Source organism: Haematobia irritans, chromosome 4 (genome assembly GCF_050003625.1).
Source record: "Haematobia irritans isolate KBUSLIRL chromosome 4, ASM5000362v1, whole genome shotgun sequence".
NCBI classification, from domain to species: domain Eukaryota; kingdom Metazoa; phylum Arthropoda; class Insecta; order Diptera; family Muscidae; genus Haematobia; species Haematobia irritans.
In genome coordinates this window covers 75252859-75262948 of record NC_134400.1, presented here as the reverse complement: position 1 = coordinate 75262948, position 10090 = coordinate 75252859, and the positions used below count along the sequence as shown (strand labels likewise).

Here is a 10090-nt window from a genome sequence, read left to right as displayed (position 1 = left end):
AATTTAATTGATAGAGTACATCCACTACTTAGAGTATATGATGAACCATCTCAGTATTTATTTTCCGATATCATAAAAAGTAAATTAAAAGGAAAAGCCAGAGAAGTCATTGAGATAAATTGCCAAGCCCAAACATGGGAAGATATAAAACAAGTATTAGGAAACAATTTCGGGGAAAGATACAGTCTAGAAGAACTATATGACAATCTTAGAAGCGTGACATTTAAAACCAGTAGCGTTGAATTTTATAATGAAATAAAAATAAAACTAAGAAGTTTAAACAACAAAACAATTGCCACTTTAGGGTCAGGTGCCGCAACCAATGAGTGCGCTAAAAATAATATGAAAACGGCTTTAAATATATTTAAGGAGAAACTCCGAGAGCCTATGAAAACAATTTTGGCATGTAGAAACCCAGATTCATTAGAATCAGCAATGGACATTTTGTTCCAATCAGGCTACGCATACACTACACCGAATAATAACTTATTTTCTGCTAACTCAGACACAAATATTCAAAGAGCTAGAACAAATGGATATAAAACCAAATCAGGAAAATATCATAATAACAATAATCAACAGAATGGTCAGCACAACGCTAAGAAATACAATAATAACCCTCATAATAATCACACAAAATATAACCAATCAAATAAAAATCAGTATACACAACCAAGTAATCATTACCATCCCAAACACCCATATTCACACAATGATCAAAATCACGAAAAATTTACACCACCCAATAACCAATCCAATCCACACCCAACTTATACAGATACTAATTACCAAAGAAATAATACAGAACCAATGGATATAAATATAGTCCACGGAACACAATCACCAACCCATGAAAACAATCACCAATCCAATTTAAATCCACAAACACACTTCGATAACAATCAAATACTAAACACACCTCTTCAATATGATAAAGATACGTGTCAAAATTTTCATATTCAAGCCTCCAAGGACAGTTACCCCATATAGTAGTAAAGGATAAACTAAAATTCATTATAGATACTGGGGCAACTCATTCAATAGTTAACCCAGACTTGTGTAATCCAAAATGGAAAATTCAGTCAAGACCTTTGACATTAAAAACTCTTCAAAATAATGTTAAAACCAATACCATTTATAGAGTACCTCTCTTTTCAGAATTTGGAAAACCCAACGAAACTTTTGATTTAGTAGAGTGCAAATTCCACGATTATTATGATGGAATAATTGGGAATGATGTCCTCAAACGCTTCAATGCTATAATAGATTATAAGAATGACAACTTAATAATAAATAATAATAAAATACCATTGATATACGCAAAAGCGCGTACGGTTCAATTTATTGTACCAGAAGAAAAAGGATTAATCCACTTTAATGAACAGAGGAATAAATCAGGAAAACTAATATTAGAAGAAGGTATCTATAATGTACAGAATTTCAAACTAGAAATACAAACCCCATTTGAAAGTTTTGAAAGAATTCACCTAGATTCCAATGACATAACTTCCGTAAACGAAAAAAATTTCTGTATAGTCGACCAAGAATTTCAGCAACAAGATTCCTTATTAAAACAGATTCGCACTTCACACATGAACAAGGAAGAAGAGATGAAAATATTAACAATCATAAAGAAATACCGACAGATATTTTACTTACCAGAATCTAAATTAACTTTCACAAATGAGATCAAACACAAGATCAATACTACTAATAATATTTCAATATTCACGAAAACTTATCGATACCCATACGTCCATAAAGAAGAAGTTCAAAGACAGATACAGGAAATGCTTGACAATGGTATAATAAGACATAGTAATTCACCATACTCCGCCCCAATTTGGATCGTTCCAAAAAAAGAAGATGCCAGTGGCAAGAAAAAATGGAGACTGGTAGTTGATTATAGGAAACTAAATGAAGCAACGATAGATGACCGATATCCAATTCCTAATATTGATGAAATTCTAGACAAACTAGGAAAGAGTACGTATTTCACGACACTCGATCTAGCGAAAGGATTTTATCAAATCGAAGTTGACGAATGTGATATACATAAAACTGCCTTTAGTATAGAAGGAGGACACTACGAATTCTTGAGAATGCCATTCGGGTTAAAAACAGCTCCAGCCACTTTTCAACGTTTAATGAACAAAGTCCTCCAAGAACATATAAATAAAATTTGTCTTGTCTATCTTGACGACATAATAGTTTTTTCCACATCCCTTCAAGAACACATAAACTCTTTAGAATTAATTTTTAAAAGTCTACAAAATGCTAACTTAAAAGTTCAACTTGATAAGTCAGAATTTTGCAAAAGAGAAACACAATTTCTTTGACATGTCATAACAGAAGACGGAGTAAAACCAAACCCATCAAAGGTTGAATGTGTAGTAAATTTTCCAATTCCAAAAACAACCAAACAGATTAAGCAATTTCTCGGACTCACAGGATATTACAAAAAGTTTATAAAAGACTATTCTAAATTAGCCAAACCTATGACAATTTGTCTAAAGAAAGATGGAAAAATAAATATATCAGACCCATCATATGTACAATGCTTGAAACATTCAAAAAACTTCTTACTAATGATCCAATATTAACCTATCCCGACTTTAATAAAAAATTCACTTTAACAACTGATGCAAGCAACTATGCACTGGGTGCAGTACTTTCACAAAATGAACGACCAATATGCTACGTAAGTCGCACTTTGAATAACTATGAAATAAATGATAGCACAATTGAGAAAGAATTATTAGCAATAGTCTGGGCAACAAAATATTTCCGGCCCTATCTTTTTGGAAGAAAATTTATTATTGGGACTGACCATAAACCTTTAACGTGGTTATTTTCCATAAAAGAACCGAACTCAAAACTCATACGTTGGAGACTAAAATGATCAGAATTCGACTATGAAATTAAATATAAGAAAGGAACTAAAAATGGAAACGCAGATGCATTATCTAGAACAAATCCAGAAATAGCAGAAATTAATACAATTGAAAGAAATTCAATTACCGAAAGCACATGCCCCATAAATTTCTATAAAAACCAAATCATAATCAAAAAAATTTCTTCCGGTTCAACCAAAATCAAAACATTAAAAATGTTCAATAAAACCAGGAAAATATTTTATTTCAAAGACTTGGACAGATCTTGTACTATAACATTACTTAAAAACCATTTCCACCCTATACAAACCAATGCGTTAATAATCGAAGACTCATTCCTTGACATTTTCCTAACAACATATAACGAAGTTTTCACGACCAAATTAAGAATTGTAAGATGTACAACGCTGCTAGAAGACGTTGAAGACGAAGTGAAACTAACCGAAATCATAAAAAATGAACATTTAGACAAAAATCATAGAGGCATTAATGCCGTATTCGAAGAATTAAAATTAAAAATTTACAATCCCAAGCTAAAATTAAGAATCACACAATTTATTAATAATTGCGAAATTTGCACTATAGAAAAGTATGACAGAAATCCACCCAAAATACCTTTCAAAATAACTGAAACCCCAAAAAGACCTCGAGAAATCATACATATAGATGTTTTTTATTCCCTAAACAAAAGCCTCTTTATGACAGCAATAGATAAGTTCTCTAAATATGCAATGGCTTACCAAATTAGTGGTAGAACTTGGACCGAATTTAAATCAAAACTATTACAAATGATTAACACACTAGGAAAAATGGACAAAATAATTGTTGACAACGAACTAGGATTCAAAGCAATACCAATGCAACAATTTTTAAATGACGAAAAAATTAATATACATTACACATCCAACAGTAACCACACCTCGAACGCGGACATTGAACGATTACATAATACTATCAATGAACATTTAAGACTATTAAGACACGACGATCGGAACAAAGATGAGACAATTGAAGAAAAAATGATCCGAATCATAGGATTCTACAATAATACTATCCATACTAAAGGGTGATTTGTTAAGAGCTTGATAACTTTTTAAAAAAAAAACGCATAAAATTTGCAAAATCTCATCGGTTCTTTATTTGAAACGTTAGATTGGTCCATGACATTTACTTTTTGAAGATAATTTCATTTAAATGTTGACCGCGGCTGCGTCTTAGGTGGTCCATTCGGAAAGTCCAATTTTGGGCAACTTTTTCGAGCATTTCGGCCGGAATAGCCCGAATTTCTTCGGAAATGTTGTCTTCCAAAGCTGGAATAGTTGCTGGCTTATTTCTGTAGACTTTAGACTTGACGTAGCCCCACAAATATAGTCTAAAGGCGTCAAATCGCATGATCTTGGTGGCCAACTTACCGGTCCATTTCTTGAGATGAATTGTTCTCCGAAGTTTTCCCTCAAAATGGCCATAGAATCGCGAGCTGTGTGGCATGTAGCGCCATCTTGTTGAAACCACATGTCAACCAAGTTCAGTTCTTCCATTTTTGGCAACAAAAAGTTTGTTAGCATCGAACGATAGCGATCGCCATTCACCGTAACGTTGCGTCCAACAGCATCTTTGAAAAAATACGGTCCAATGATTCCACCAGCGTACAAACCACACCAAACAGTGCATTTTTCGGGATGCATGGGCAGTTCTTGAACGGCTTCTGGTTGCTCTTCACTCCAAATGCGGCAATTTTGCTTATTTACGTAGCCATTCAACCAGAAATGAGCCTCATCGCTGAACAAAATTTGTCGATAAAAAAGCGCGAAACACATTTCGAACCGAACACTGATTTTGGTAATAAAATTCAATGATTTGCAAGCGTTGCTCGTTAGTAAGTCTATTCATGATGAAATGTCAAAGCATACTGAGCATCTTTCTCTTTGACACCATGTCTGAAATCCCACGTGATCTGTCAAATACTAATGCATGAAAATCCTAACCTCAAAAGAATCACCCTTTACTACTGGACATAAACCAATTGATTTTATTAACGGAAAAATCCACGAGAACGATTATAAAGACATATATGACAAAATAATCAGCAAAAAAGAAAAATACATAAACAAGTTAAATAAAGATAGAGAAGATATTACATTAGAAAATGGAACAAATTTTATCAAAGAAATAAGAGGAGGAAAAAACCATAGGAAATATAGGAAAATAGACGGTACACAAATAGATGATGACCATATAGAGAATACGATAACCAAACTAAAATATTATAAAGTACACATCAAACCTAAGAAGCGATACCAAGACAGAGATAACCCAACTATAAAATCTTAAACTATTCCCTTATCCTTTTTAGACAATGGACCCACTTCTGATACTGATTACAACTACAATGGCACAAAACCTTGACATTCAAGACTTGACCAATAACAACGGATATATACCAATAAAAATCGGAAAATTCAAACCAATTACACATTACAACAAAATTCTACACATCGTGAATCTAACTGCATACCAAAACACATTAAACACAATCATGGAAAACATCAACACACTTAAAACAACTACACTTGATAATAAACCTTTAATTAACACTATAGATACAAATTTCAACCTACTTCAAGCCAAAATAGATAGTCTATGTCCTCATTTCAAATCAAAACGCGGAATAGCAAACATTTTAGGTAAAGGATTAAAAATAATAGCAGGAACTATGGACAGTGATGACGAAAAAGAAATCGCAAACAAACTTAAATATCTCTATAGTAAACAATCAAATCTAACTGACAAGTTGGACAAACTTACACAAGTAAACGATCTGATATCTTCCCAAATACAAAATATTACTAACCATATAAACGGCCAACAATACAAAATAGAAAAATACTTAAATAATTTCAAGAGAACAATACAGAACAAGATAAGCAGTTTAGAAGACTAATTTACATACATGACACAAGTTTATCAAATTAACAATGACATTATACTATTTAAAGACCATATAGACGACATAGGACAAATTATATTCTCTAGCAAACTAGGAATAATTCCATCAAACATATTAACTGCAACCGAATTAGAACTTATAACGGATTTTGAATGCTACAAAGATATTAAAGTTTCAGTAGCTTTTCACAATGAAAACCTCATTATTATTTTACAAATACCAGAATTGTCTGAAGAACATTATTCAAGAATCCATTTTGAACCCATGCCTAATATATTTAACAAATCCATAACACTAAATACGAAGGAAGTTTTAGTTAATTCTAATAATAATATATATGAACCGAATGTTGAAAACAAACTACTGAAAAATATGATAAAAATTAACAATGAATGTTTAAGAAATATTTTAATGTTTGAAGAAGCTAAATGTCCAATGAAACTATTAAATGACTCAATTGTTATTGAAATAATTCCAGGTGTTTTAATATTTAAAAACTTTAATTCAATCATCAATCATAATTGTAATAAAATGACGTTAAAACAAACAGGAAACTTTCTTCTCAAATTTGAAAATTGCCAGATTCAAACCCTAAACAAAACTTATACGAATGTTCACATAAAACTCTATGATAAAATTGTATTACCTAATATAGTAACAAAAATTAAAGAATTGAAAAACATTACCATTAACGATCTCAACCTTGAAACTCTTACTCTAAAACAAAAACAATATGAAAATAACATGAATGACATAATACACCGCAATAACAAAACAATAGTATTAAGCTTTAGCATTGACGCGATAATAATATTATTCATAATAATCATTTGCATTATGTTTATATTGAAACCTAAGCAAAAATTTGTAATTTCGTCGGAGCCTCAAACTAACGGTGGGGGTGTTATAGCTACACCTATGTTTGTAATATAAATCATCGTGAACCACATTATTGTTATAGCTACACCTATGTGAACCACCTTATTCATTTCATTTTCTTTTCATTCTTTATTTAATAAACAGAACGAAACTTCCGCTAAATTTATTTTAATCATAAAATGCATATTTCACCAATTCCAAAGAACTGTAAACTAAACATTAATTGTAAGACCATAATATTATTGATATTAAAATACATATTTCACCAATTCCAAGGAACTGTGCCAATATGCCAAAAGTTCCTCGGAATTAACTAATTAACAAACTAAGCATTAATTGTAAGACCATAATTTTATTGATATGTAAGCATTAATTTGGTATAAAAGAATCAATTGTCATCTTACAAGTTCAGTTAGTGTTTTAATTTTAATTAATAAAGTTTCTACGCAACTCAAAACCGTGGTTTTATTTTTATTATAAAAAACCCCGGATACCATTAGTCTGTATTTCAATCTCTATTTAATGGTAAAAATTTCTTTAGTTTGGATTTAAAAGTATGAAAAATATCAGAAAATAGGAATAAATGTGTATAATAAAAATATATAGTTTCCATTTAAATTGTTTATTTCCAGAATTTGTAAAGTATCATCAATATAATACCAAATAGTTCATTGCTTTGCCATTATTTTTGTCCGTGATTGGTGCAAATTTTTATAGACGATTTCAATGTGTGGAAATTTTGGAAAGGAATTGCTACTAAATTAAACTTTCAGAGCCCCTTAAGTGTATTAAGGGGTTTTTTATGCTAAATGTCTTCAATGACAAAAGAAGAATATAAATCTTCAACCTGGAATTAAATATTCAACTTGATATTCAATGCAGGTAATGTTTGACAAGATTAACTTTTAATTGAACAAAAATAAGTTCTAGTTATTCTGTTTACTTTCAGAAAAATGAATTTAGCTTACAGACTGCTGATTTATTATCGACATATTAGAAGGAACATGCTGACTTTGTTATTATGATAAGGAAGATGACTTATATAGTTTATTTTTCACCCTAAGTTGTTATTAATCGTAATTGTATATGTAAGTTATGTTAGAACAAAACACCCAAATAAGAACTAAATTCTTTTAGTAAGATCGAGTTTAGCCACTAAAATCGCCAATTTTTCACGATTTCTTTTCTTCCATACCCAGAAAAAAGTGCCTTCGAAACTAAAGGAAAAAATGGTTACCAAAAATGGCTAAACTAAGCCATTTTATTTCCATTAGGTCAAATTTTTGTGTGAAATAATAAAATTTACTTGTTTCAGTAAAAAAATCCTAATTTGAAAGCAGTTAGGAATAGTTCATTAACTAGAATAAGGCATTGAATTTTACTAATACTGTTTTCTTCGCTGGGTATAAGAATTTACTACTGAACAAGAAAATTTTTTTCACTGATAACAAAGCATTCGTAAAAATAAACAAAAACCGAACTACAACCAAGTTTCCTCAAATTTAGTAAAATTTCTTATAAAATGATAATTCTGACTTCCTTTATTATAGAAAGCTTATCATACATAAGAATAACACTTAGCATAGCAAAATATTTTAGTTCATTCGAACTAAGAAGTATTCAATCCATTGAAAACTTAAGGAAACACACTTGTTAAAATATAGACAATTTTCCTATATTTCTTTTATCGATATCTGTCATCGATGTAATCGATATGTTTGCGCGCGGGTTGTTTTTTTAGTTGGAATCGCGTTGTTATGGAGAGATTGTTAAAAAGTAATATAGTAAAATAACTTATAAATAACAAATAAAATATATAAAATATTTGTAATTTTAAATTAGTGAGAAAATTGTTCGTTTTTTTCAAAATTATTGAACATAAATAACAAACAATAAGTCTATCAATGTTCGTGATGGTGTATAAAGAAAGAAAACAGCAACAGAAAAACAACCCCTTCATTCGTCTTCATTTTGGAATCTTCAATTATCAGGTAACATTCATACTGTGACGCTACCCTTTTGTGAAAAAATTGGTTTATGATTTTCTATATTTGTAGGTATATTGAAATTGTAAAAGGAGGACAAAATCGTTACGCAGCATCTTATTAAAAGTGAAAGGAAGAAGAAGAAAACCATTACGTTTTACAGTTGGTAAATTTGAAATAGTGGAATAATAAACTAATATTTCAAGGACAGTCGATGCTGTTGATTCTTAATAAATATATTTAATATATTAATAAAACATGTCTTTTATTGTAAAAAAAACTGCCTATATACATAAATAAAACTGTATTTAAAAACACAGGCAAGCAGTTCTAATTTTGAAGTAAAAGGTTTACCACAAATATGTAAGATTTGTCCAAATGAATGAAAAAAGTTCAATAAAATCATTCCATATCTGGATTCAATTCAGTTAATTTTTTTCATTCTGTAGTATAGTGGTACATAAATATAGGAAGATGTTAACTAATATATGGAATGAATTCTACTTAATTTCTACGAAAATCGCATCGTTCAAACAAATAAAAATGTCTTTGGCGCTATACGAAGTTAAACTTTCTTCACAATGAGTTAATTTTAACTTAAAGAAGCGGTCACTTTTTTCTGGGTGCATTTTAAAGAATATAAAGTTTATAAAAAGCTGTTTTTGGGCTATTTTCCATCAAGTGATATTAAAATTTACATCAAAGAGGTTTTTTATACTTTTTTTATTGATTTATTTTTGATTTTAGCGTCTAAACTCGAACTTAGTACCCACTTTATAGCATAATTCACAAAAATAAAATATTGAATATTTTTTATAAGAAACACATATTTTCTTTTATTTCAAACAACATTGAATAACATTTTGGGTCAGAATATATTAATTTTTGTTTGAAATTTGTTGCCAATATCAATCAATTATTTAATTGAATAAATCAAATATTCTGTCGTGAAATTAATTAAAATTTTAATTAATTCATTAAATCATTGATTGAATTTTATGTCAAAAACCAATCTTTTTTTTAATTGATTCAAGCACACAATTAATTGATTCCGTGAATATGTATATGTGCCTAGATTTCCAATAAATCATCAGCCTTTAAGCTAAATTAGTTTTTCTGAAAATAAAAAGAATAATTAGAACTTAGTTTTGTGCAATTAAAAGTTAATTTTGTTAAACATTGCTTTCACAGAATGTCAATTTGAATTCTTTGTTCCAGGTTGAAAATTTATAACCTTCTTTTGCCGTTGTAGTCTTTCAGCATAAAAGGTGTATTAAGGGGCTGAGTTTAATTTAATTTTAGTAGCAATTCCATTCCAAAATTTTGACACATTGAAATCGTCTATTAAAATTTGAACCAATCAGAGACAAATATAATGGCAAAGC

General features: G+C 29.9%; 1 long non-coding RNA gene across 1 annotated transcript; it reads left to right on the top strand.

Annotated features, from left to right (window-relative positions):
• The first annotated feature begins 7152 nt into the window (after positions 1-7152).
• LOC142233621 (uncharacterized) lies at positions 7153-8000 on the top strand. The gene is made up of 3 exons (XR_012721455.1): positions 7153-7245; positions 7353-7602; positions 7670-8000. It is a non-coding gene; the product is annotated as an uncharacterized LOC142233621 (long non-coding RNA).
• The last annotated feature ends 2090 nt before the right edge of the window (positions 8001-10090 follow it).